This window comes from Monodon monoceros, unplaced genomic scaffold, assembly GCF_005190385.1.
Source record: "Monodon monoceros isolate NGI ecotype Baffin Bay Population unplaced genomic scaffold, NGI_Narwhal_1 Super_Scaffold_21, whole genome shotgun sequence".
NCBI classification, from domain to species: Eukaryota; Metazoa; Chordata; class Mammalia; order Artiodactyla; family Monodontidae; genus Monodon; species Monodon monoceros.
The window spans coordinates 144,191,127-144,215,711 of NW_021703778.1; the positions used below are offsets into that span (position 1 = coordinate 144,191,127).

At 42.7% G+C, this 24,585-nt stretch overlaps 1 protein-coding gene across 7 annotated transcripts in view; it reads left to right on the top strand.

Moving 5' to 3' along the window:
* Positions 1 to 930: 930 nt before the first annotated feature.
* Positions 931 to 24,585, top strand: part of RGS6 (regulator of G protein signaling 6) — a 576,458-nt gene continuing 552,803 nt past the window's right edge. For 2 of the 7 annotated variants that reach the window (XM_029236165.1, XM_029236164.1), the window contains exon 1: positions 1,428 to 1,751. The gene's annotated coding sequence lies outside the window, so the exon portion shown is untranslated. Of the gene's footprint in view, positions 1,038 to 1,247; positions 1,752 to 16,080; positions 16,139 to 24,585 lie in introns of those variants that run through there. The other 5 variants (XM_029236161.1, XM_029236160.1, XM_029236166.1 and 2 more) reach the window with 5 other exon arrangements.

Consider the following 24,585-nt stretch of genomic DNA (forward strand, 5'->3'; position numbering starts at 1 on the left):
GAAATTATATTTTACTCACTAGGTTGGGTGTGGTTTCTTTTGGTTGCATGTTTTTCTCTAGTTCTCAAGGACTTAGCCCACGGTAATACACATATCTTGTGCACTGTTAGGCCGGGGGCCTGGATGGCAGAGACTGTCTGCCATCCATTTCTAGTGCTTAGCAGAGGGTCTAACACAAGGTATATGCTAATTATTGTTTATTGGATGAAAGAATGAATACATCCATTAATCAATGTAGAATGGCGGGAAAGGAGATGTATGTTGGGAAGGAGACCTTAGATTTCCACCTCTGGACCCATATGGATGAAGGGAGTCCAGGTTATCCATCCTTAATGGAACCTAGATATTTATTTGCAAGGTTTTTTTTTTTTTTCCTGGTGACACAATACAATATAAGAATAAATCTTGAATTTATCCTTGATGTTGATAACATCGGTATTGCACATCAGTCCCATGGTTACCGTCCAGCACCAGCAATCTTGTTCTATTTCCACCTGCAGCTTCCTGAATCCTTAACTAAGCATCAAATTTCAAAGCTCCCACATTAAAGAAGGCCGTCAATTCAAGTTACCCTTTCTCATTTTCTGTCTCCTACTTTTTTTCTTCTTCTCCAAGATTATTTGCAGAGTTAAATTTTCTTGAAAGTTCTTTTGTGGTGTACTCGATAAGAAGGCTCATAAAACACTCCAAATACAGCATGTGGTGTAAATGTTGAAACAATAAAAATGACGAGGTGAGTAACACTATCCCTGAGGATCGCGGTGGTCCGTTTTAATTTAGAGGGCGCCAGCTACACGTCAGCGAGGGATTCAAGAACTACCGGGCAATCCACTCCGGACCAGGAATCCCCAAGACAGCCCTGACGCCACCAAAGTTTCCAGTCGCAGCCAGCTCTCGGAATTGACGGAAGGAGCCTCCGCCCCGCTGAGCCGCTCTGCCAGTTTTCTCGCCGGAGCTCAAGTGTCAGGAATTTCTAGTTTTTTTTCCCCCTTTCTCGGGCAAATCTCCATCTGCACCTTCCGCGACGCTGGGAACAGGTGAGCCAGGCAGCGGTGCCCTTAGGCCGCGCTCAGGTGCTTCGGCCCCGCCCGGGCCGCCGCCCCGCCCCGCCCCGCGCCTGTTGCGGCCCAGGTGCGGGAGCCCAGGTGCGGGAGCCCAGGTGCGCGCGGCGCCGGCTGCAGCTTCGCTCGACACCCGACAGCGGGCGCCGCTGCGGCAGCTCCCGAGCGGCGGAGCTGAGCGCCTTCGCGACTTGGGGCAGCTCCTGCGCTCGGCCGTGCTCGGCGGCGAGAGCTCCTCTCGGGCGCCGGGTTCCCGAAGCTGCGGGAGCAGGCGGGCGGGCGCCGAGGGGGCGGACCGAGCTCTACGGATCCCGCCGGCCTGGGGCGACAGAGGCGGGCGAGCGGGGAGCGCCCAGGAGCGCGGAGAGCGGGGCCATCCCAGCGCGCTGGAGACACCCGACCGACCTGCGCCCTTGACACCATGCGACCCACCGCGCCTCCGCGCCGGCCTCGGGCTTCGCGGTCCGCTCGCTGAGACCCCGCGCTCTCCACCGCGGAAACTCGGGAAGACCAGGCGAGACGTTGGAGAGCCGCGCGGAGACTAACCCAGGCGTCCCCTCCGCCCCCAAGAAGCTGCCGGCCCCTTGATCCCAGGGCTCCTCCAGCTTTACCATGAACCTGGCGCAAGCTTGGCTTTAGGAGAAATTCAGAAACCGGAGGGGGAGTCAACGCAATTCTTTGGTTGCTAAGGTAATTGTAGTTGTTACAGAAATGAGCAAGAAACAAATGGGGGAAAAGATGTTTTAAAACGGTATGCCCTTCACCCTTCCAGTTCATGTGTGTTGATTTCATTTAATTTCCTGGGTGTAGATGCTTGTCCATTGCAGATACGTGACAGGTGTCGGTGTGTGTGTGTGTGTGTGTGCAGTTTGGGACTGTAGAGGCACGAGCTTATATAAGTGGTTAGGCAAGCTGGCGTGTGGAGTTGTGTGGGACGGGTGCAGGTCTGCATATAAATCATGTTCCTGGGTTTCTGGGTGTGAGGCGCTCACCGGCCGGCCGGGGCGAGCTGGCAGAGGGTACGTGCTTTTAGGTACTTCCGATCTTCTGATTCCGTGATCACAGGTAGGGCAGCTTTACCTCAAAAGCAGATGTTCATTAACTTTTTCTCTGAATAAGCTCACCCATTTGTGGTTTGGAAGAAAAGCAAGCGACAGGCGAGGTGTGGAGGGCAGGGGTGGGTGGTGAGGTCTGTTGTTGGGGACTGCGGCAGGAAAGGGACGGGTGGGTATTTGCTCCGTGAGGATGACAACTGAAAGGGTTGTGTGAAGGACCGTGTTTACCGTCACTGTCAGGCTGCGTAAGAAGTGGCCCAGTGAGACAGGAAAGGAAAGTGACCCAGAAAATTTAATTTTGTTCAGAATGGAAGACGATGAATCTTCTACTTATTATTTTTTATTTTGATGGAGTAGGAACGTTGTTTCCTTCTCTCTTGTTGAGACGAGTGGCATTTCCACGCTACAAACTTAAGATATTTTGGGTATTTTTCTTGGCTTGGAATTGTTCCCTCAGTATTTATCAGTGCTTAGCAGCTGGATCTGCAGATACTTTCTGATCAATACCTTTTAGCAGTCCGAAAGTAAAACTGCAAAAATAAGCAGTAGTAGGTAAACTGGGACCTACTTTCCTAGGGTCCCAAAAGGGTTGGACCCTTTTTCTTAGCAGAGGGGGCTCATGGGAGATGGAAGAATAAGAAATGGGCTTATAAGTGTCCGGATGGAGTTAGAGTCTGAGCCACAGGTTTGTGTGTGTTGTCAAAAAGTGTTAAACTGAAAGGAAACTGTCAGATTTGGCTTAATAGGTAAGGCTTTTATGGATCAATTTTCACAGGTAGATAGGTAATTATATGGAGTGGGCACTGGGGGGTTGGTGAGAAACTTTCTGTGAGTGGTATAGTCATTATATTCTTTCTTCTTCTTTTTTATTAATTTGTTATTTTTGTAATGGGTGGGACTGCCCTGTGAGAGAAAGCAAGTAGAGGACTGAGGGAAATTGGAGACTCTTCAGAGATTTACCTTTGTAAGGAAACGCTCACATGCTGAACAGCGAAAACAAAGATGGTAAATTTGTAAATTCTTTCTGCGTTCTCTGATATTACTAAGCTGAACTGTTGTGTAGATCTGGTGAGCTTATGTACTATAAATGTTGATGTATTACTATATATATATTTTTTACCCCAAATAATTTGTCCTTTTCTGAAAGTGTCTGGAAATTCTAGAAATGTCAGCTTCTGTGAGGTATTTTTCTGAAGTAGGTAGCCACTGGCATTTTCTTTTCCATAGTAATTACGTTTGTTCTTAACTTTACTTCCCTGTCTCCTTTAAGAAACTTTAACACACACTGAATTTATATTGCTGAGAGTTTCAGTAAAACAATGCTAGGTTTTCTTCCAGCGACAAATTTATCTTATCAAGTGAAGCATTGCAACAATGCTTTTGTGGCAGAAAGATCTCTTTAAATGAGACAGTCCTTATTTATTTATTTATTTATTTATGATCTGTGGAATGAGATGGCCAAAATAGATATTTTTTTAAATGAGCAAACATTTCTTGAGAAAGAAAAAAATTTTAAAGGATATTTCGGACAATGAAATTTGTCAGTAATTTTGGATGTCTTACTGTCCACAGGAACAGACTTTTTATATAAAAATAGGATCATTCTCTTTCTTATTTCTCTGATATTCTCCCATGCATTTTATCCCCTGAACTCCTAAGAGTTTGCCAGGAATTGCCAAACCTTCTGTATTGTGCCAGGGGTTCAACATCAGGGAGATATGAGTAAGGAGCTATGTGTCACATCAATGTTTTTCAAAAGAGATGCTCTCAGAGATCTCAATACTGGGATTAATTTTTCCTTTAGCTTCACAGTTAGCTCGTCTTAATTCATAGTGCTTTGAACCTAGGAAAGCATTTAACCTCTTCATTTTCAGTGCCAGCTGGATGGAATATATTTACCGAATTTCATCTTCATTGTAACATATGGCATGAGATAAATAATTACTACACACACACTATCCTGCTGCATGGAAAGAAATAGAATTACAAAATAAACCTTTATGTTGCGTGATTATGGATGTAACATTTCACATAAGTGGTTTTACTTTTTTCTTGATACCAAAGTAATAAATAGCCGTTGGGAAAAATTCAGGAAAATACAAAGGAAAAAATGGAAGATCGTTTGTAATTCTCCCATAGAAGGTGAACCACTGTTGACATTTCCGCATACTATATATTTTTCTAGACTATATTCTGATCACATTATTCCTTGTATTTTTACCTTTCTCCCTATCCCGCCCACCCCCCGCCCCCCCGCAATTTTCAAATTGTAAATGAAACTTGGATGTGTGTTAAAGGTTTGGGAAATTACTGCTAGTTTGCTGGATGGCTTTGATAGATCAGGTTTTAATTTTTGTTAGTGGTCTTTATTTTCAAAGTGACCAGTTTCTCTGTTATCTTTGAAAACCAGTGTTTGCACTTTGGATTGGCAAAACTTGGCTCCCCATAAGATTTAGGATTTAAAGCACCAGAAAAGAAACAGAAAGAACCTTGGCCATGCAGGGCTGGGGCTGGTGGTGGGAGACCTGAGTTCTGGTTTCAGTTTCTCCACCAACTCCTCATGTGCTTTTGGGCTCTGGGCCTGTTTCCTCAAAGGACAAATGACACTTTTAGATTTAGCTCAATAAGCTAACCTCATACTTTTAGATTTAGCTCAATAAGCTAACCACATACTTGTCGTTTTGACCTTTGATGAGGATGATCTTTGTTTGAAGCAGGTTTTTTCAAATACAGATGGCTGGGGGTTACCCCCAGAGTTTTGGACTCAGTTGGTCTGGAATGGGGCCTGAACATTTATATTTCTAGCATGATGGTCCCGCTGATTCTGCTGGTCTGGGGACCACCCTGAGAACTAGATGGTAAGTTCCTTGGGGGCAGAAACACTGTTGCACTTTTCTTTGCATCCCTCTGCCCCATGCCTAGGAATGTAACTGCCAGTAAGTGCCCAGTAAACATTGTTCAAACTGCTATCAGTTTTCTCCATGGGGAAAAAAACTTTCCGAAGTGGTCAGGATAAAAGAGATCATCATCCATAATTTGGAACCATTAAATCTGTAATAAGAATAATAATCAGTCATGAAACCCAGTTCTTCCAACTGTAGAGACGGCAAAACTGCTCATAAGTAGGCAGATAAAGTGCACATTAAACCAAGTGAGTTACATTAAGTAACAACTCAGAGTAGGTGCTTGAGATGTTACAAACCAGGAAGCTTCTCCAATGCTTCACAGCTGCCTCCCTGAGACCTGTAAGAGGCAATTCTTTTTCTACCACATGCACATTCCAGTAAGGGGGAGGAAATTCACTATTAATTATCCCAACTACCAAGGCAGCCCACAAAGCAAGCAGTGGCCCAGACTCCACCCCCATCCCCCCAAAAGGCAGAACAGTGCTCCTTAGAGCATCCTGACCAGTCTCCGAGGGAGGACTGCATCTTATGACCCAGGAAACAAGGGAAGAGGGCGCGGAGTGAGTGCATTTGCTAGCTAGGAGGTTCCAGCTGGCTGAAACACCACAGTCAGAACTTGTTGGTCTTCCTTGTGTGGCTACTTTGTGGCTAGAAAATGAATCCCTTCCTTCCACTTTGGTGTTAGAAACACAGGGTGCAGAGGACACCCATTTTTACAGATGGAAACTGAAAAATGTGTAAATATTTGAATATGAACAGAGTAGATGCTCCTGTGAGTGAGGCTATTCAAATGAGTTGTGGTGGAGACAGCTGTCTGGGCTTTTCGAAATACTTTGGTAAAACCATCAAAGGAAGAAGCCACCTTCAAGTTTTGGCATGGTAGAGCTCCCTTGTCCACTGCTGTCTGCCCTACCCTTAGAGGCTATTTTCTTGCACAGGGGAAACCACACGTTCATCAGAGGCTCCTGAGATGAAAGTGTCCTGTATGAACGTGGATGGGTGGTGGCAGCCCTCAGAGGTCCCCAGGCGCCTGTATTGCGTTCAATCCAGGCCAGCCCCGAGCTCCCACAGAACTACCATCCATAGCTCTTTAAGTAGCACGACAGGCATTTTAAACCCTGTTCATTGTGTTTCTGAACCTCAACGTCCTCCTCTGTAAAATAAAAAGTATACCCCTTGAGTATGTGTGGCTGTGAGGAGAAGGGCAGAGGAGGCCCAGTAGCTGGAGAAGATGGGCCCTGTTACACCATACTTCCTGTTTTCTAAGAATTTTGATAATGAGTTACAACCCTGGTTGTTCCCTGAATGAAATCTGAAACCGGTCCCCACACATGGAAGGCAAGGAGGAGGAAGAAAGAGGGAGACCTCCAGGTTGGTAGGTGAAAGATGTAATAAGCAAGGAAACTTACATAAGAGGCTTGTCTTCCACAGGGCCAGAGGGGCAGATCTCTGTACCCACCGGCCAGAACCTTAAAAATTTATGTTTTTCAGGCCTGTGTTTCTACTCTGAGGCTTTAACTGGGCTCAGTCAAGTCCTCAGTCCAGATGGTCTCAACAACACCTTACTCTCTCTCTCTCTCAAGGCTGCATCCTTGCACATGCTCCCCAGGGGGATGGTGGGCAGAATGTACATTCCAAGCACGGGGGAGGAGTGAGGAGCCTCCTGAGTGCCGGGATTCAACTTGCAGGTCAACTGGAAGCCACATCCTCTCTGTGACCTCCTCCAGCCTGAGTCTGTTGGGAAATACTAAGTATTTCAGGGCAATCGTTTCCAACTTTTTTCTATTCCTGAGGACTTGCTCTATCAGCCTAGCAGCTGAGGAACTCCTAAGTTCCTTGGAGAATCTTACTCCATAGTTCTGACACGATGTAAGAAAGCAAGTGGCCCAAATACTGGAAGTGGAAAGGGTGGAGTGAGGATGATCTTCTTTTGTGGCAGCCAGAGATCTATTTCCATGAGCCTAAAGGCCATTAGTCACCAGCAGGAAGAGAAGTGAAAAATAGGGGCTGTGGCTACATTGATATCTCTTGTGCCAGACCGTGACCCACACCCGGACAAGGCCCTGTGCTATTTTCCTCTCTTTCCTTGGTATCTCTTATAGTGCTTGGCACATGGTAGGGGTTTGGTAATTATTTGCTGAGTTACTGACTTGCAGACTGGGTGGGTGAAAATGGAAGGAAGGATGGACAAATACTGGTGCAGATGTGCAGACTGGACCAGATGTGGGTGCATGGACTGGTCTGGGTGCGGCCGCATGGGCAGTTACAGGTGAATATGCAAGGTGCAAATGGTTATAACCCCCATTCTTATTGTTTGCTTGATTCTGCTTGGCTAGATCCACCTGAGATCCATGATATAGTGAGGTCCTCGTCCTAGTTTGTAATTATACGTCAATGTTTGTCTCTCCCACTAGGCTGTGGTCTTTTTTTTTTAAACTATAATTTTATCCTGCCCCCACCATGAGGCAACACTCATAGTAAATGCTTGAGAGAAATTGGTTTCCTAAGCCAAAAGTTGCCCAGCCTACAGAGCTATGGATCTGTCATACAGCAGTGGACTGATCTTATAAGGATTAGCACATGTAAAGCCTTTTGTAGATCAAAGGCTTTAACAAGAATTAGGTGGTATCACTCCCATTTTACAGATGAAGAAACTGAAGCTGAAGAAGAGGTTCAGCCACTTGCCCTAGGTCAGGTAGTTTTTGAGTTATTAAAACCAAGATTTAAATCCAGATCTTATCCGACCCTAAGATCCCAAGTCTCTCTGATATATCACAAGGTCAGGGATGAACAGAAACCCTTCCCTTGAGTTCATTTCAGTTGTTTTGGAGAGAAATAGAAATAAACAGAAAATGAACAAAGGATGTTAAGTGACAATTTAGGAAAATAATGCACGGAATTTTATAAGTCAGATTGGGTAGCAAATAGATGATGAAGACAGCAAGTACAGTCCAGTTCAGAGAGAGAACACTGTATAATCAGACCTGGAAGAGAGGCTTTGGGAAATAGGCAGAAATTTCATAGGTGAAGAGAGGGGATAACAGCAATCTTTTCAGATAAGAGGTGTTAATAATAATAATAATTAAACCAATTATTGTTTGCTTTCAGAGTAAAAACTAATGTAAAAACGTCATCATCAGAGTCATCTCAGACCAGCGTAGCTAAAATAATTAACTCCTGCCTCAACAGTGCTCTGTATTGTCTTATCTGCTCCAGTTTTCTTCAGAGCTTTACCACCATGACATTGCACTATATGTTTTTATTTGTATTTTGTCTGTCTCTGTCCGCTAACATGTACACTCCCTGAGAGCAGGGACTCTGTTTTATTCCCTCTTGTAGCTTCAACATCTGTCTGTTTCTGATTCATTGTAATTGCTTGAGAGCTGTTTGTGGAATGAATGAAGGAAGGGAAAAGCCTTAGAAAATGGGTTGCAAACTCAAACACAGAGCCAGTTAGGTAAAGCAGATGAGTGAAACAAGTGAGGTTTCTTTTCTTTTTTTTTTAACATCTTTACTGGAGTGAGATTTCTTTCACAGTGGTAACTTAAGTTGTATTTTATCATCAAAACCATGCTCTGTTTGTGTGTAAAACACGTGGAAAGTTTTTACTCTCAGAAAGAAATGTATTTATCCCCAGTTTCTTGAAACATGGGGCCCTCTGCCCCATTTTTGAAAGAGACATGGGTACCAAATAACACTTTCTTTTTTTCTAAGAGCCAAACAGCCACCCATGTGTGACGATGAATGGCATCTGGTGCTGGACCTCAGGGTTGGGAAGCATTAGGGGCAGGTAAGGACTGTGTTAAAGCAAAGGGTATGTGCTGCTCAGAAAGCTGTTGTCATCCATTTTTAATCCATTTTAGTCATTAGCAACTAATTCCAATTAGAAAAATATTACAGGTATCTACAATGCCCAATCCAAACAAAACGCTTGTTTGAGCTGGCTGTGTTTTTTCTTCTTGTGACCTCTGTAGAAGAAAGACAACAACTTTAAAAACAGTATACTGTGTATTTTCCCCTGGAGCCACTATGTAAGTGCTACAGCATTTAGATTCCAAACCAAGCAGGAAGCTACCGTTATATTATTTTGCTGACCATACATCCTAAAACAAAGACTGATTCAGCAGCTGGTCAGAATAGAAAGGATGCATTCACAAAAGATACATTTATTGATTATATTGGAGTTTTTTTTTTAAGGGGAAGGCACTTTTAGCTTTCAGAATGGCAGGTGGTTTAGGGACTTGGCTGCTGGTTCCTGCCTGTAGCCAGGGGTTTGTGACGTTAGACAAAGCAGCTTAATGCTATTGATCTGTGCTCTCCCCAGGTGCAGAATAGGGCTGAGAAACTGTGATTGCTTCGCAGGCATTCCTGTAAGAGAGAGTATTCCTGGAAATCTGAGGTTTAGTCACTCTTTTTTTTTTTTTTTTTTGCTGTACGCGGGCCTCTCCCTGTTGTGGCCTCTCCCGTTGCGGAGCACAGGCTCCGGATGCATAGGCTCAGCGGCCATGGCTCACGGGCCCAGCTGCTCTGTGGCATGTGGGATCTTCCCGGACGGGGGCACGAACCCGTGTCCCCTGCATCGGCAGGCGGACTCTCAACCACTGCGCCACCAGGGAAGCCCTTAGTCACTCTTAGTTTGGGGGGGGGGGAGGATGGGGGAAGGGGAGGGGGTGTTCCTACCCCAGGCGACAGTCTAAGGTCTCTGTTCCTTGTCCGTGATGACAGTGGTCCCACTACTGAAGGCCCTTTTCTAGATGATGATTAATCAGATATGGCTTTGTTTTCAAGAAGTTTAAAATTCTGTTGAGGGGAAAAAGATGGAGAAACAGAATGTGGTAAGACAGGCATGTATACATGGAATGGGGGAGGGATTACTTCCCACTGGGAGATTTCACTGAAGAGGTTGAATGGATGAATTGGATGTTGGAGGACCTGCAGAGTTGGGGATCTGCAGAGATGGGGCAGGGGACAGAGGTGGTCAAAGTGTGCTTGAGGCATTTCAGTGTAAGTAAAATGATAGAAGTGACAAAGTGTGCAAAGGATTTTTAATACCTCTCTACTGAGAGTCAGGTCCTCAAAGACCTTTCAGGCAGGGAAGTTCATTTTGAAGAACTTAGAATTTAAGGGGAAACAGGGATGGGGCAATCTAAATTTATGTTTACTGAAAGTAAAATGAGAAAACAAAGTAGATTGAGTGCATTTTCGTCACCTATGTTGATAATAGAGGGTATGTCACAATGAATTTCTAGTTACTTCTTACTATTATTCAGGAGATTGCTCCCTTGCAGTGAAATGCTTGTAACTGGTTTTGCTTTATTATAGTCAATGAACAATTCCCATGCGAATGGGCATTTTTCCCCACGATGTCAGGATCTCTGTCCAAATGTTCAATGCCTTTTAGACTTTCAGACTGAGAGGTTGACCACTGACTCCCAGATCTTCCTATGGCTTAAGGTTAAAGTGGATACATCTTGGGATAAACTTTATTTAACTTGCTTGGCATGGCCAATTAGGAAGTTCTCAGATGTCTCACCCCAACGCATAGGGTATTTCACTTCATGCCAAAGCATATGCTGTTAATTCTAGGTTTTCGTTTCTTTGGCTTCCTTTAGCTTTCAAAAGCTTCTCTGCAAAAACCACTTCTTCAGCCTGCCATCTGCCATACTCCCCCACTTAAAAAAAATCCATTTCGAATCCCTAGTTTCTTATATTTTCTAATTATCCTTAACAGGAATGACCAGTTGGCTATCAAAAGTGTATTTGGAAGTAGGTTGTTTTAAGTTGAACTTTACTTATTGGTAATTCTCAGTTGTGGAATGTTTCCTGTGGTTGAGATTGGTCATGTTGTTGGTTATATGAAGATGAATAGTGATTGATAAGACTAGAAATGCAAATTGGGGCCAGTCTGTTGAAGGGATTAAATGCCACATATATATGATAAAGGTGATGATGTTAATGGTGATTCAGAGCTCTCTTGGATGTAGACAAAAAACAAAACAGCTGCACTAAAACAAAATTCAAACTAACTCAAGCAAAAAAGGAATTTATCTGACTAATATATCTGGGAATTCAGGCATGGCTGGATCCAGGGACTTAAATGATATCATCAGCACTTCTTACACCTCATCGTCTTGATATCCTTCTTCTGTGACACTAGAAAAAAAGAAGATGGTCATTAATCTCCCTCCCCTCATATCCTTTCAGCCTAATCCCTCACAGGGAATGGGCCTTCTTTCTTCCAGTATTCTTATCTCAGTCTCAAGGAAGGACCCTGATTGGTCCTGGTTAGAATCACATGTCTATCTTGGTCCAATCAGTGTGCCCAGTGATTTGGCATACTCTGCTGAGGACAGTTTACAAGCCCATCTTTCTGTATCAGAAGAAGTAAATTTAACAGCAAATATATATACATATATATACACACATATATATGTGTATATCTATACACATATATATGTGTGTATATATATGTATATACACACATATATATGTGTGTATATTTATATACACACATATATATGTATACACACACACACACACACACACACACACACACACACACACACACATACACTGGGCAAGAAGATACAGTAACTGCCTCAATCTTATAAACTGGCTGGAAGACTTTGGATTTTATTTGCTGGGGAGTAGAAAGTTATTAAGAGCAAGTGCAGAGTATTTCAACTACTCTTTGGAAGTTCTGAGATATTTTATGAGTTGGAAGACTTTCAATACCCAAAATAAAGCTTTTGGATAATGTGAAGCATTCCTTCAGTTGTGTGTTTCTAATCTTGTTTCACTTCTATACCAGCTTTCTCGTTCAGTGATTATTGCTCCTGGTCTACGCCTACACACAAACATTGGGGTAAGTGTGTATGTATATAGTGGTGACAGATACAACCTCTGGCTCCTCCACCATCCCTGCAACTGTATCTCTGCAATTACATCACTTTTTCTTTTTTCTTTTTTTTTACATCTTTATTGGAGTATAATTGCTTTACAATGGTGTGTTAGTTTCTGCTTTATAAAAAAGTGAATCAGTTATACATATACATATATTCCCATATCTCTTCCCTCTTGCGTCTCCCTCCCTCCCACCCTCCCTATCCCATCCCTCCAGGCGGTCAAAAAGCACCGAGCTGATCTCCCTGCGCAGGCCTCTCACTGTTGTGGCCTCTCCCGTTGTGGAGCACAGGCTCCAGACGCGCAGGCTCAGCGACCATGGCTCACGGGCCCAGCCGCTCCGCGGCATGTGGGATCTCCCCGGACTGGGGCACAAACCCATGTCCCCTGCATCAGCAGGTGGACCCTCAACCACTGCGCCACCAGGGAAGCCCTACATCACTTTTTCATGGCTGTACCTGAGATGGCTCAAGTGCCACCATGAGAATCAGAGATACTCTGTCCTATATCCTTTTCCCAGAATATTTGCACTCTTTCCAGAAAAGTACACAAATCATTGCTCACTGAATTTTCAAAGAGTAAATACATCCATATTGTCACTCCTAGGTTAAGTAAGAGAATATTTATTACCATTCCCCCAGAAACTACCGCATGCACCCTCCCAGTGGGACTACATACCCCCCTTTCCCCAGCAGTGACCACTAACCAGATTTCTAACACCATAGCACTCTCATTTTTGAAATATGTGAATGTATATGGAATTACACATAATGTATATACTCTCTTTTTTGTGGCTTCTTATGCACAGTACTGTTTGAGAGATTTATTCATGATGTGGTATGTAGCCATAGTTTATTTTTACTGCTGTATAGCAGCCCACTCTGTAACATTTCACAAACGGTTTATTCATCTACTGTTGATGGGCATTTGAGACATTTCCAGTTTAGGGCTACTGTGAATAATACGACTGTAATTTTTTTTAGTGTGTTTTTTTGTGCACGTATGAATGTGTTTCTGTTTAGTATGCACCTAAGACTGGATTTCTGGGACATGGGGACATAATGTTCAACTTTAGGAGGGCCTTACAGAGAGATTTCCTAAGTGGTTGTACCAGTTTATACTCCTATCATCAGTTTATGAGTGTTTCAGTTTCTCCACATACTTGTCAACACTTGGGATTGTCAAACGTTTGAATTTTAGCCATTATGGTGGGTGGGTGGTGGTGCCTCATTGTGGTTTCAGTTTGCTCTGGTGACTAATGATTATTGTGCCTTGTTAGTAATTTTTTGTTGCTTTTACTTAATCTTTTGTGTTCCCTCTTCAAGTTTATTGCCTATTTTTCTGTTGGATTATCTATCTTATTGATTTGGAGTTTTTTTTTAAAAACAAATTCTGAATACAAATATTTTTACCAGTTATTTGTATTTGAAGTGTCTTTTCCTATTTTGTGGCTTTCCACTTGACTCTCTTTTGATGAATAGGAGATCTTTTAATAATCCAATTTATCAGTTTCTTCCTTTATGGTTATTGTTTTCTGTGCCTGCTTAAGAAAGTTTTGCCTACCCTAAGGGTCATGAAGCTATTTCCCCACTTTAATTTATAGAAGCCCTGTTGTTTTGCCTTTTATCTTTAGGCAAAAAATCTATGGCGTAAGAAAAAGATCTACTTTGCTTTCCATAAGTATATCCAGTTAACCCAGCACTACATATTGAAAAGTCTCTTCTTTTCCACTGCTCTGAAATGCCATCTTTGTTATAAATCAGGTGATCATTTATACATGGATCGTGGATCTGTCTCTGCTTTCTAGCCCCTTCCATTGTTCTATTTGTCTATTCTTATATGATATCACACTCTTAACTAATATGGCTTAATAATAAATCTTGATATCCATTAGTATGTCTCCTCCAGCTTTGTTGCTATTTTAAGAATAGTTTGGTTATTCTTAGCCATTTGCATTACTATATAAATTTTAAAATCATCTTTTGATGGGATTTTTTTTTTTTTTTTTGCGGTACGTGGGCCTCTCACTGTTGTAGCCTCTCCCGTTGCGGAGCACAGGCTCCGGACGCGCAGGCTCAGTGGCCATGGCTCACGGGCCCAGCTGCTCCGTGGCATGTGGGATCTTCCCGGACCGGGGCACGAACCCATGTCCCGTGCATGGGCAGGGGGACTCTCAACCACTGCGCCACCACAGAAGCCCTTTTGATGGGATTTTGATTGCATAAAATCCCTAACCCAAATTGGGAGAAAATTAATGTCTTTAGAATGTTGACTCTTTCAATGTATTAATATGGTAATCCCTTCATTTATTTAGAGCTTTCATTTCTGTTAGTATTTTGTATCTCTCTATGTTGTAAATGTATCACACATTTTTCTTTAGATGTATTCCCAGTTTTTGAAGGTATTTGATGCTATTATAAATGGTATCTTTTAAAAACATCATTTTCTGATTGTTTGTTGTGGGTATATAGAAATGCAATTGGTTTATATATATTGACCTTGTATCCAGTGACGTTGCTAAATTCACCTGTTAATCTTAACAGGTCTGATAGGTAGATTATAATGGCTTTTCCATGTACGCAATCCAATTACCTGCAAAAAAAAGTTTTTACTTTTTCCTTTGCAGTCATTGTGCCTTTTATTTCTTTTTCTTGGCTGTTGCATTGGCTGAGACCTCTAATATAATGGTGAATAGAAGTGGTCATAGTGGGCATCATTGTCTCATTCCTAATGTCAGTGGGAAAGCTTCCAGAGTCACTGTATGTGTTTTTAAAATACCCTTTATCAAATTAAGCAAGTTCCCTTACATTCAAAATTTGCTCAGAGTATTTTCATGAGTGGATGTTGGATTTCAGAAGATACCTTAAAGCAATGTTTCATGGAACGTCTGTTCTTCTCTGCACTTCCCTTTTCTCCATGTGTCCTCATTGCCTTGGGAGCACTTCTTTTAAAATTTTATCCAACTTTTCTAGCTGTTCTCAGGGGTTGGATATGGTACATTCTAAGTTGAACTATTTTTGGCTTCTATCTACATAATATGAGTAAAATCATACCCTCAGGAACCTATTCAGTTATTATTTCTTTACCTATATTGCTCCTGCCTGGTGAGCTTTATGAATAGATCTTTCTTTTGTCAAGTGTTGCTATCTCCAGAAGGGGAAAAACCTACTACTGCAACTTCACACGTATGCACTGTAGAGTCATAAAAGAGCTGGACCCCGTATTTAAGTGCCCAGTTTTAAAGATACTGATTTTTACCTGTTCTTACAATTAAAAGAAGAAGAAAGAAAAAAACAAAATCCCAAGGAATAAAACTGACATTCTTAAAAAAAAGCCGATCCAAGTACTCTTCATCTTGGTCCCCTGGGAACATGCCGTCCTCTTCATCTCTTAGTCATCCCATATTCTTGTGCATAGAAACTGGCAAAGCTTCCCTATCACTCCTATTTCTCCTGTAGCAGTCATGCCACCTTTCATGTGAAATAAGAGAATAATAAAATGTTAATTCTGCAGTCCCCAGAGTCAGTAATATTAGTCACTATTAGTCAGTAGTATTAGACACTGTGATCTTAGAATCCATACTTATATAAGTCCTCTAATGTGAGAGGACAGGCACTTGGGATCCGAAGACCTGCATTTTCATGCTGCTTTGTTACTGACCAGGAAGATGACATGCTAGTGTAACTCTGTCTCTCAGGCCTTGGTTTCAGCCTCTGAAAAATTAAGTGATTGGGCGTGTTCAGGGAACAGAAAAAATTTTGTGTAAAGGATCAAAGAGTAAGTGCTTTGAGCTTTGTGGGCCGCATCGTCTCTGCTGCAGCTACTCAGCTCTGCCCTTGTAGTACAAAAGCAGCCAAGGCAATAAGGAAACAGATGGGCGTTTATAGAACTTTGTTTATGGGCACAGAACTTCGATTTCTATACAGTTTTCATGTGTCATAAAATATTATTCTTCTTTTAACGTTTTTTTTTTTTTTTTTTTTTTTTTTTTGCGGTACACGGGCCTCTCACTGTTGTGGCCTCTCCCGTTGCGGAGCACAGGCTCCGGACGCGCAGGCTCAGCGGCCATGGCTCACGGGCCCAGCCGCTCCGCGGCATGTGGGATCTTCCCGGACCGGGGCACGAACTCGTGTCCCCCGCATCGGCAGGCGGACTCTCAACCACTGCGCCATCAGGGAAACCCTCTTTTAACTTTTTTCAACCATCTGAAAAGGTAAAAATCATTCTTAGCTAACAGACCACACAAAAACAGGCACGGGGGTCGGGGTGGAGAGGGGGAATGGGGAGTTAGTGTTTAATGAGGACAGAGTTTCACTTTAGGAAGGTGAAAAACTCGGGAGATGGATGATGGTGAGAGTTGCACAACATGTGAATGTACTTAGTGCCACTGAACTGTACAGTTAAATATGGTTAAAATAGTATGTTTTATATTATGTGACTTTTACCACAATAAAAAAACATTTAAAAGAAAAACAGGCAGCAGGCTAGGTTTGTCCCAAGGGCCCTACTTTGCCAACCCTTGAACTAGCTGATTGTCAAGGGCTATTTTAGAGCTCTGTGTTAGGCATTGATATGCTAATCTTTTTAAAAATATTTTTTTTCTGTCCCACGAACACTGTTCAAAAGAGTCTCATTCCTTTCTCTCAGATCAATTTAGAATAAGAAAATAAAAGGTTTTATTTCCTTTTATTTCTTCCCTGACATTTGCTGTTTCATTTGGTACATCTAAGTTTCTGACCTATATGATTTTCCTCTGCCTGAAGAACTCCCAGCATTTCTTGCAGGCAAGTCAGTTAGTGATGAACTCACTCAGTATGGATTTGAGAAAATTTAGTTTTCCTTCACTTTCGAAGGATCATTTCACTAGATGTAGAATTCCAGGTTGGTGTTTTTTTTCTTTCAACATTTTAAGTATTTAGAAACTAACACACCATTGTAAAGCAATTATACTCCAATAGAGGTGTTTAAAGAAAAACCAGCATTTTAAGTATTTGACTGTACTCTCATTTGTATGATTTCTGGTGAGAAGCCCCCTGTAATTCTTATCCTTGTTTTTACATAGTTAAGGTTTTTCTTCTGGTTTCTTTCAAGATTTTTCTCTTTGATTTTCTGCACTTTGAATACAGTATGTCTAGGTGTAGTGATCTGTTTTGTTCTGTTTTAATGTATACTGATTGGTGGTCTCTGATCTTTCTGGATCTGTGTTTTGGTGTATGTCATTAACTTTGGAAAATTCTCAGTCATTATTCCTACAAATATTTCTTCTCTTTTCTCTTTCTTTTCCTTCTGGTACTCCAATTACACTTAATGCCTTTTGATATGTACCATAGTCTTTGGATGTTCTGTTTCATTAAAATTTTTTTTCTCCCTTTTTTCAGTTTGGGTAGTTTCTGTTGACCTCAAGCTCACTGAATTTTTCCGTGGCCATTTAGAGTCCACCGATGAGTTCATTAAAGGCATTCTTCATTTGTTACAGTGTTTTTGACTTTTAGCATTTCCTTTTTAAGGAGTTGTTTTTTTTAAAAAGAGTTTCTATCTCTGCTTTCATTACCATCTATTTTTTCCATTAGAACCTTTAACATATTTAATCATAGTTATTTTAAATTTCCTATCTGATCATTTCAACATCTGTGTCATATCTGGTTTTCATGACTGCTTGTCTCTTCAGATTGTGTTTTTTCCTTGCCTGTTAGCATGGCTCATGATTTTTTGCTGAAAGCCAAACACAATGTATCAGGTAATAGGAACTGAAGTAACCAGGCCTTTCACATGAGGTTTTATTTAATTTGGCCAGGAGTTGGGCTGTGCTCAATGTTTGTTGTAGTTGTAAGTGCGAGAAGCTTCAAATTCCCAAGGTGTTCTTGTTTATGCCTTGTCTCTTAAATTAAGGTTTCCCTATGTGCTCTTCAGAGACAGTGTCTTGGAGGTCTTTGAGCTGTAATCCACTGTTATTATACCAGAGCCTGTCGATGTGGTGGGAGGGTATAGATGAGGAACAATGTTCTATCACCTCCCAATTAAGGGCAAAAGTGGAGCGACTTCCCTTCTGTAAATGCAGCAGCACTTCCCCTACTGCAGTGGAAGGAAGACCAAGAACATGGTGGATTAGGTGAGGGTGTCTCAAGATGAGAGACTTGCCTTCTGCTGCCTTCCATTTCTTCAGCAGATTTTGAAGTGAGCCCATCAACTGAGAACGTGTGTGAAGCTCAAACAAGAAGTTATGAGATAGCCAACTCAGAAGGGGAGAGAGCAAGCTTGACAGGAAAACCTTTTAGGTTTGGTGGGCAGTGTTGACGCACTAACTAATTTACTTAATTATTTATTCATTTATTTATGGCTAACTCATTTAAAGTTTGCACTCATGAATTAAAAATGCAGCTTGTCAGCCTGGTGTGAGTGATTTCCTCCCCACCCCAAAGCATTCACCTGCTCGGATGTGAGCTTGGATATCATATGGCAGAGAGTCGGGTTCCCTCGGTGTTGGAGATTTGTCAGGAAATATGACATAGAAAGGGGGAGGTGAGGAAGTTGAGGATATTTGCAAAGGACTGAGGAGTGATTATAACGATGGAGCCAGGGGGAGAGGAAAGTGAAGGCAGAGTGAGGCGCAGTAATGAATAGTACCAAAGGTGTGGTTGAAATGGATTGAATATTTGTAGAGAACGTTCAGTAAGTGATCTGGAAAGAGGGGCAGTGGACAGAGTGTACCTTCTCAACTTGTGCTGGGATTTGAGGTGGTACAGTCCCCAGCGACGGCAAGGTTCAGCATGTGGCTATGCAAGGTGGTAGCTGAGGAGGAGGGATGGAGGAAAAGGGTTCAGATGAGGAAAGAAAAGGGTGGAGAAACCAGCTTTGGCTCTAATGTTAAAGTCACGGAGGTTGACCAAGGAATGGAGAAAACCTCTGAGACCTCGATGCTGGAATATTTAGGAAATGAAAAGGCTTAACAGGAGAGAGGTAGGACATAGCAGTGAGAATGGGTAGACAGTGGCATGGCCAGATGGTCTGAATGTCATGAGGGCAGGGGTTTGTGTAGGAAGACGGGAGGGAAATCATTTGAAGCAGCAGTGGAGAACCAGGGGGATGCTTGCTTTAATTCTTGGTCTTGAGATAGGTGGGGTGAAGACAGCTAGGTTTCAGGGAGGGGATGTCTTTGGGGGAAGCCAGGGTTCCAAGAAGGTCACAGAAGGTCGGAGTTCAGAGAGGAGGTGGAAGGACATAGTGGGCATGCTGTTTACAGAAGAAGAATTCAGAAGGCAGAAGGAGTCAGTGAGGAGCTGGCGGGCTCTGCGTGTCCAGAGCCATGTGGAGTTCAAAACCCCTGGTAAGAGAGGATTCCTGGTGGACCTGAACTTCAAACAGCGACTGCAGTAATAGAACAGTGAGGCACATCACACAGCCAAGCACATCCTGGTATGTGAAGAACTTTCCAGTTCTCCCTCCCAGCTGAATTATTTTTAGGACTTTTGTTTAATAGAGGGATTGCAAAAATAATTTTCCTTACAAGTAGCTTTGGTAGATTAGTTTGTTTAGGCTGTCAGGCAGCCAAGCAACTTAGGGAAGATTGTATTTATTCATATGTCTTCAGGTAGTATTGGTATGGGGATGTCAGCTTCACTGATACACTAGCAGGAAGAAGGAAAGACCCATTAATTAGTTGAGAACCTACTATGTACCAGTTGTACTATGTACCAGAAGTACCTGCTACTGAGTATGCTATAATTAGTCTATAGGTGCTAAATACTGTATATTTAAGTATATACTGAAATTTGTATATTTACAAAATTTTGTTTTAAATACTGTGTATCAGTGATTCCACTGGAGACCAAGCTGCCCTATTGGAAAATCTGTGGGTATTGCAGTCAGTCCTGGATTTGAATTCTAGATTCTTGGCTGACAAGCTGTTTTATTGATACTTTGGGCAAGTGACCTATGTTCTCAAGCTTCAGTTTTCTCATCTGTAGCGTGGGAGTGATAACATCCACCCGTTAGAGTTTCTGTCATCGTCTGGGTGATTCTAATGAGCAGGCAAGGCGGAGAACCACTGGTACAGGTGATGAGTATTTGTTCCATTTTATGGATGAGGAAACCAAGGCTCGGAGAGGCTAAATAAGCATAGCAATGCGCTGTTCATGGTCACACAGCTCTTAAGTGGCATGGCCGGGACTGACAGCCAGTTCTCTGACCTCAGGACCCTGGCTTTATCCATCGCAGTGAGTTTCTGGCCAAATTCAAGGGAAGTTAAAGGAGCCCCCCCCTCAGTGTGGCTGCCCAGACTGTTGGCAGCATGGGGCGGGATGAAGGGATCAGGTGAAGAGAAGGCAGGCTCCATGGAATCTAGGTCACTAGTTCCCAAACCTGACCGTTCTTCCAAATCACCTGGGGAACGTTTCATTTATAAATCTCCACGGACCATCCCAGGCCTACTGGCTCAGAATTTCTGGAGCATGGGAACCAAGAACATGTATCTTTATAATCTGCCCCCCTCTTCAGTGATTCTGAGGCTCCTAGTCTGGTTCAGGTCCTTGGACCAGCTTTTGGGAACCCCTGAGTTCTAACTGAAGTCCAAAAATGATCAAGAGATTACAGTCTAGTAAAATACTGGGTGCCTGGCATTGCCAGCAGCATTGGTCCCTAGGGGCTGAGCTCTAGTGCCTTGTTTTCAGATCTTTGGTGCATTACTTGAAACACACTTGAGCTGTCATGGAGCATCTGAACATGGAGTATATAGGAGATGTCAAGTTGGCAGACTCTGCAGTAATAGAAAGAGTTATTTGTTCTTTAGAGCTATTGCTCTCCTTTCCTCCCTCTTGAGGTTCCTGCCCACTCAGTCAGATTAGAGCTGTATAAACAAGCTTGTACTACTGAGCTAGCACACATCTTGTAAATTTTCTCTTTTTTCTGAAGTACTTAACATTGCTGATGTCAGAAAAAAAATCCACTGGGTTTTAATGGGCTGAGGCAAACTATGTGAATTGGATATAACACAGAGGGGAGGAAATAGCGCCAACAGAAATTCTTATGTGGCAGCATAAATATTCAGACTATATTACAAGCAGGGTTTGGTTGCCTGTCCTGAAAGGTATTTCCCTGAATCGGGTTTCAAGGGCTGGACGCTAGAAGTGGCGAGCGTGATGTGTAGGGCTTCTTGCTGTGCATGATGCTGGTTTTAGTGGCGTTGTAGTGTAACTGTAGTGGTCTGCTGCTTAGTTGTGTATCAGGGTCACCCGAGAAGCTTGTGAAGCTGCTAATGGCTCCATCTCAGATGCATTGAGTCAGAATACCTGAGGAGGAGGAAGTCTTTCTCCAGTGATTCTGACGTCAGTGGCCCGGCAATTTCACTTGGCCAAACACTGGCCAAAAATAAGACTGCTGGTCAGTTGCAACAATTCATTCAGTGCCAAGGAAATTCGTGTGACTTGTTTTATTCCCTCTTCAAAAGCAACCCTGCAAAGTAGAGGGTTCTCTGCTTCCAGGTGAAGAGCTGGAAGTTTAGGGTGGAGGAATCAATTACCAAAGGCCACACAGCAGCCTTGGTGCGGCCAGAGCTGAGATGTGATTCCTGGTCTGACTTCAAAGCCCCTCCCTTTTCCACATCATCGAGGTCCTTCCCACCTGCCCTGCTCAGCATCATTACCTGCTGGACCCTAGGCTTTGCTTGCTGAGGGGCTGGCATTACAGAGGAAAACAGCTGGCATTTGTTGTAACCGAAGCTACAAATGCAGTGTAAGTTTGGAGTGAATTGCAGTCCTGACTTTGAAAAGATTTACTAATCAGAGTCATAGTCATGCTCAATTGTTCTGTTATTCACAGGGTCCCTCCTCACTATACTTTCCACCCTCCCACATATTCCTTCTGATCTAAATTGCTCGTGGATTCCAAAAGTGGATTCCTGAGTTCAGGGCTGGTCCGTGTCAATAAACCCTGGGGGAAATCTTCATGTGTGATTCCATCCCTAGGTCTTTGTTGATAAAGAGCCTTCTTTGCTGAGCAGTTTTAATGGCTTGTTAACCAGATGAGTGTTCTAGACGGAGTACACTGTATCTTAGTGAAATCTTATCAGTTCTGTCATTCATTAAAAATATTAAGAATCTGCCTGCCAATGCAGGAGACACTGGTTCGAGCCCTGGTCCGGAAAGATCCCACATGCTGTGGTGCAGCTAAGCCCGCGAGCCACAGCTACTGAGCCTGTGCGCCACAACTATTGAAGCCTATGTGCCTACAGCCCATGCTGTGCAACAAGAGAAGCCACCGCAATGAGAAGCCCGTGCACCACAGCGAAGAGTAGCCCCCGCTCACCGCAACTAGAGAAAGCCTGCGCGCAGCAACAAAGACCCAACGCAGCCAAAAATAAATAAATAGATAAATTAAAAAAAAAGTTTGAGTACCTTCTAGGTGCCAGGAATAGAGGGGTAAACCCAACCGACAAAGACTCTGCCCAGGCAGAACTGGCTCTCTAGCAGCGGAGGTCCCTGATAAACAAGTGAGCAAAGTCATATGAATTCAGCTAGGTGCAAATCCCTGTTATTTCACTCTCCTCATTTGACTGTCTTCCACTTAATCGTCTTGAGATCAGATCATCGTCATGTGTTTTTCCTCCCGGGTGTCTACCACTTCTGCGGCTTCAGATGTTCATACCTGTGTTGGGACACAGGCTGGAAGGGCCTCTTCTGCCTTCCGCTCCTGTTCATCCTTCTGCTTTGATGGTAGTTGCCACCTCTTCCTGCTCTGTGCTGTCATAACTGAGCACCCACATATTACAGTGTCCTGCATTTTTGGACATGTGTCACCCCTCCTGGACTCTGAACATTTTAAGGAGAGACGATCTGTGTCTGATTTATCTTTATGTCTCCAGCACAAAGCATGGAGCTTTGTGCAATGGGATTCTCAGTGTTTGCTCCAAGATTAAACGTTGAGTCCCGCGGCACCTAGTGGTGGGTGGTAGTATTACAGGAATTGCTCCATGGAGAGGGATGCTGAGTCTGGGAGGGGATGCTCTAGCTTAGCAGTTTGGTGATTCTTTGAGAAGTTCAGCATGAACATCGTCATGATTAGAGAAGGAGAGCTAGCATATAAGCAGTGATGATGGAAGAGAGGTGGCATGGAACATTCTGGTGAGTCTCTGAAGAAAAGTTAGAAATTTGAAATTCTGAGGTTCTAGGACAGAGCTGGAATACTAAGGATGTATAGCTTAACGTCCCCTGGGGCTGTGGCTTGACCTGGTTCCAAGAGCTAGTTAGTTGCAGATCAGGTGGGGGATCCAGGCTTCTCAGTTCAGAGGGTTTTCAACTATGCTGGGACTGTGGTTTGTGACAGATAAGGAAACAAAGGCACAGAGACGTGAAGTAACTTGCTCCAGACCACACAGCTAGTGAGTGGAGCCTGGATTGAGACATAAGAGACATAGATCTGTCCGATGAGAGAGGCCAGCTTGTCGCCACTAGCTGTCATGTCTCGGAGATCGTGAAATGCGTGGTTGTAACACATTTGCAGTTTTCCTCTTCTGTTAGTTGAAAGCGACTAGAGAAAAAGATTATTACTAACGTGTTTTCTTTCTATTGAAATGTAGTTGTGTGTTTTCAGAAAAACATTCACAAATATTAAAAGTCCCTATATTATTTACTCTATGTATATACATGTATATCTAAGTAATCTAAAGAAGGTTTTGTTTTTCTCCACCACTAAATTAAAAATACTCCTTCATTTTTATTGTACTTCATTTAAAAATAAATATTTATACTATGTTGTAGTGAATGAAAATCTAGTTCTTTAATTTTAGGAACCCAACTCTATAGTCAGTGATTTAATTAGAAAATCCTTACCTGTGTAGGTTTCACATCTAGTACTCTCTAACATCTGTTGACATGTAGACTAGAAAGTGGTTGCATCACTATTTTAGAAATGCTTCTTTCTAGACACAGAAAAGTTAAATGACTTGTCTGAATTTCAAAACGAGTTGATAGAGGAACCAAAAATAGAAGCTTTTCTACTACATATTAGACTCACTAAACTTCCAAACATAGAGGCTATGTACATTCACTGAGCAGTCTAAAGTCCAGAGCCTGGGACACCAGCCTGTTTTAACACACAGGAATGTTGCTCTTGGGGGTGGAGGGGTGGCCAGGGAAAGGCGAAAGGAGGGCTGACACGATTGTTTCACGATTGTTTCATTTCCAAACTTGCTATCATTGCACAGTTTTCTGGGTGGAAGATAATATGCTCATTAAAGTGAAAGTGTTCGTTTTAAAATAAAGCAATAGAAACACAAGATGACTCTGTTACACAGATAAATGAGATACATAAATGGACTCAGTTTTTTTTTCATGCTGTGTCATATTCTGTGTTCAGGCAAAAGAGTAGGTAAATAAGTAGTTGTTTAAAAATGAAGCAGTGTGTTGTTCATTTAACTTGAAAAGCTACTGACTAGAATAATAGTGTTTTCATGTAGTACAATATTCATAGAAATACTGATATTACAGTGGGTAGAGATAATAGAATGACGCTCTTTATTTCTACTTGTAATCTAACTTTTAAAATGCACCCTGATTCATAAATGATGAAGAAAACAAGCAACATTATTCAAATGGGATACTTGGGGCAATTAAATTCTTAGCTTAAATTATAAATTCCTGTTTCTTCCCCATCTTCCGCTGAAATCTG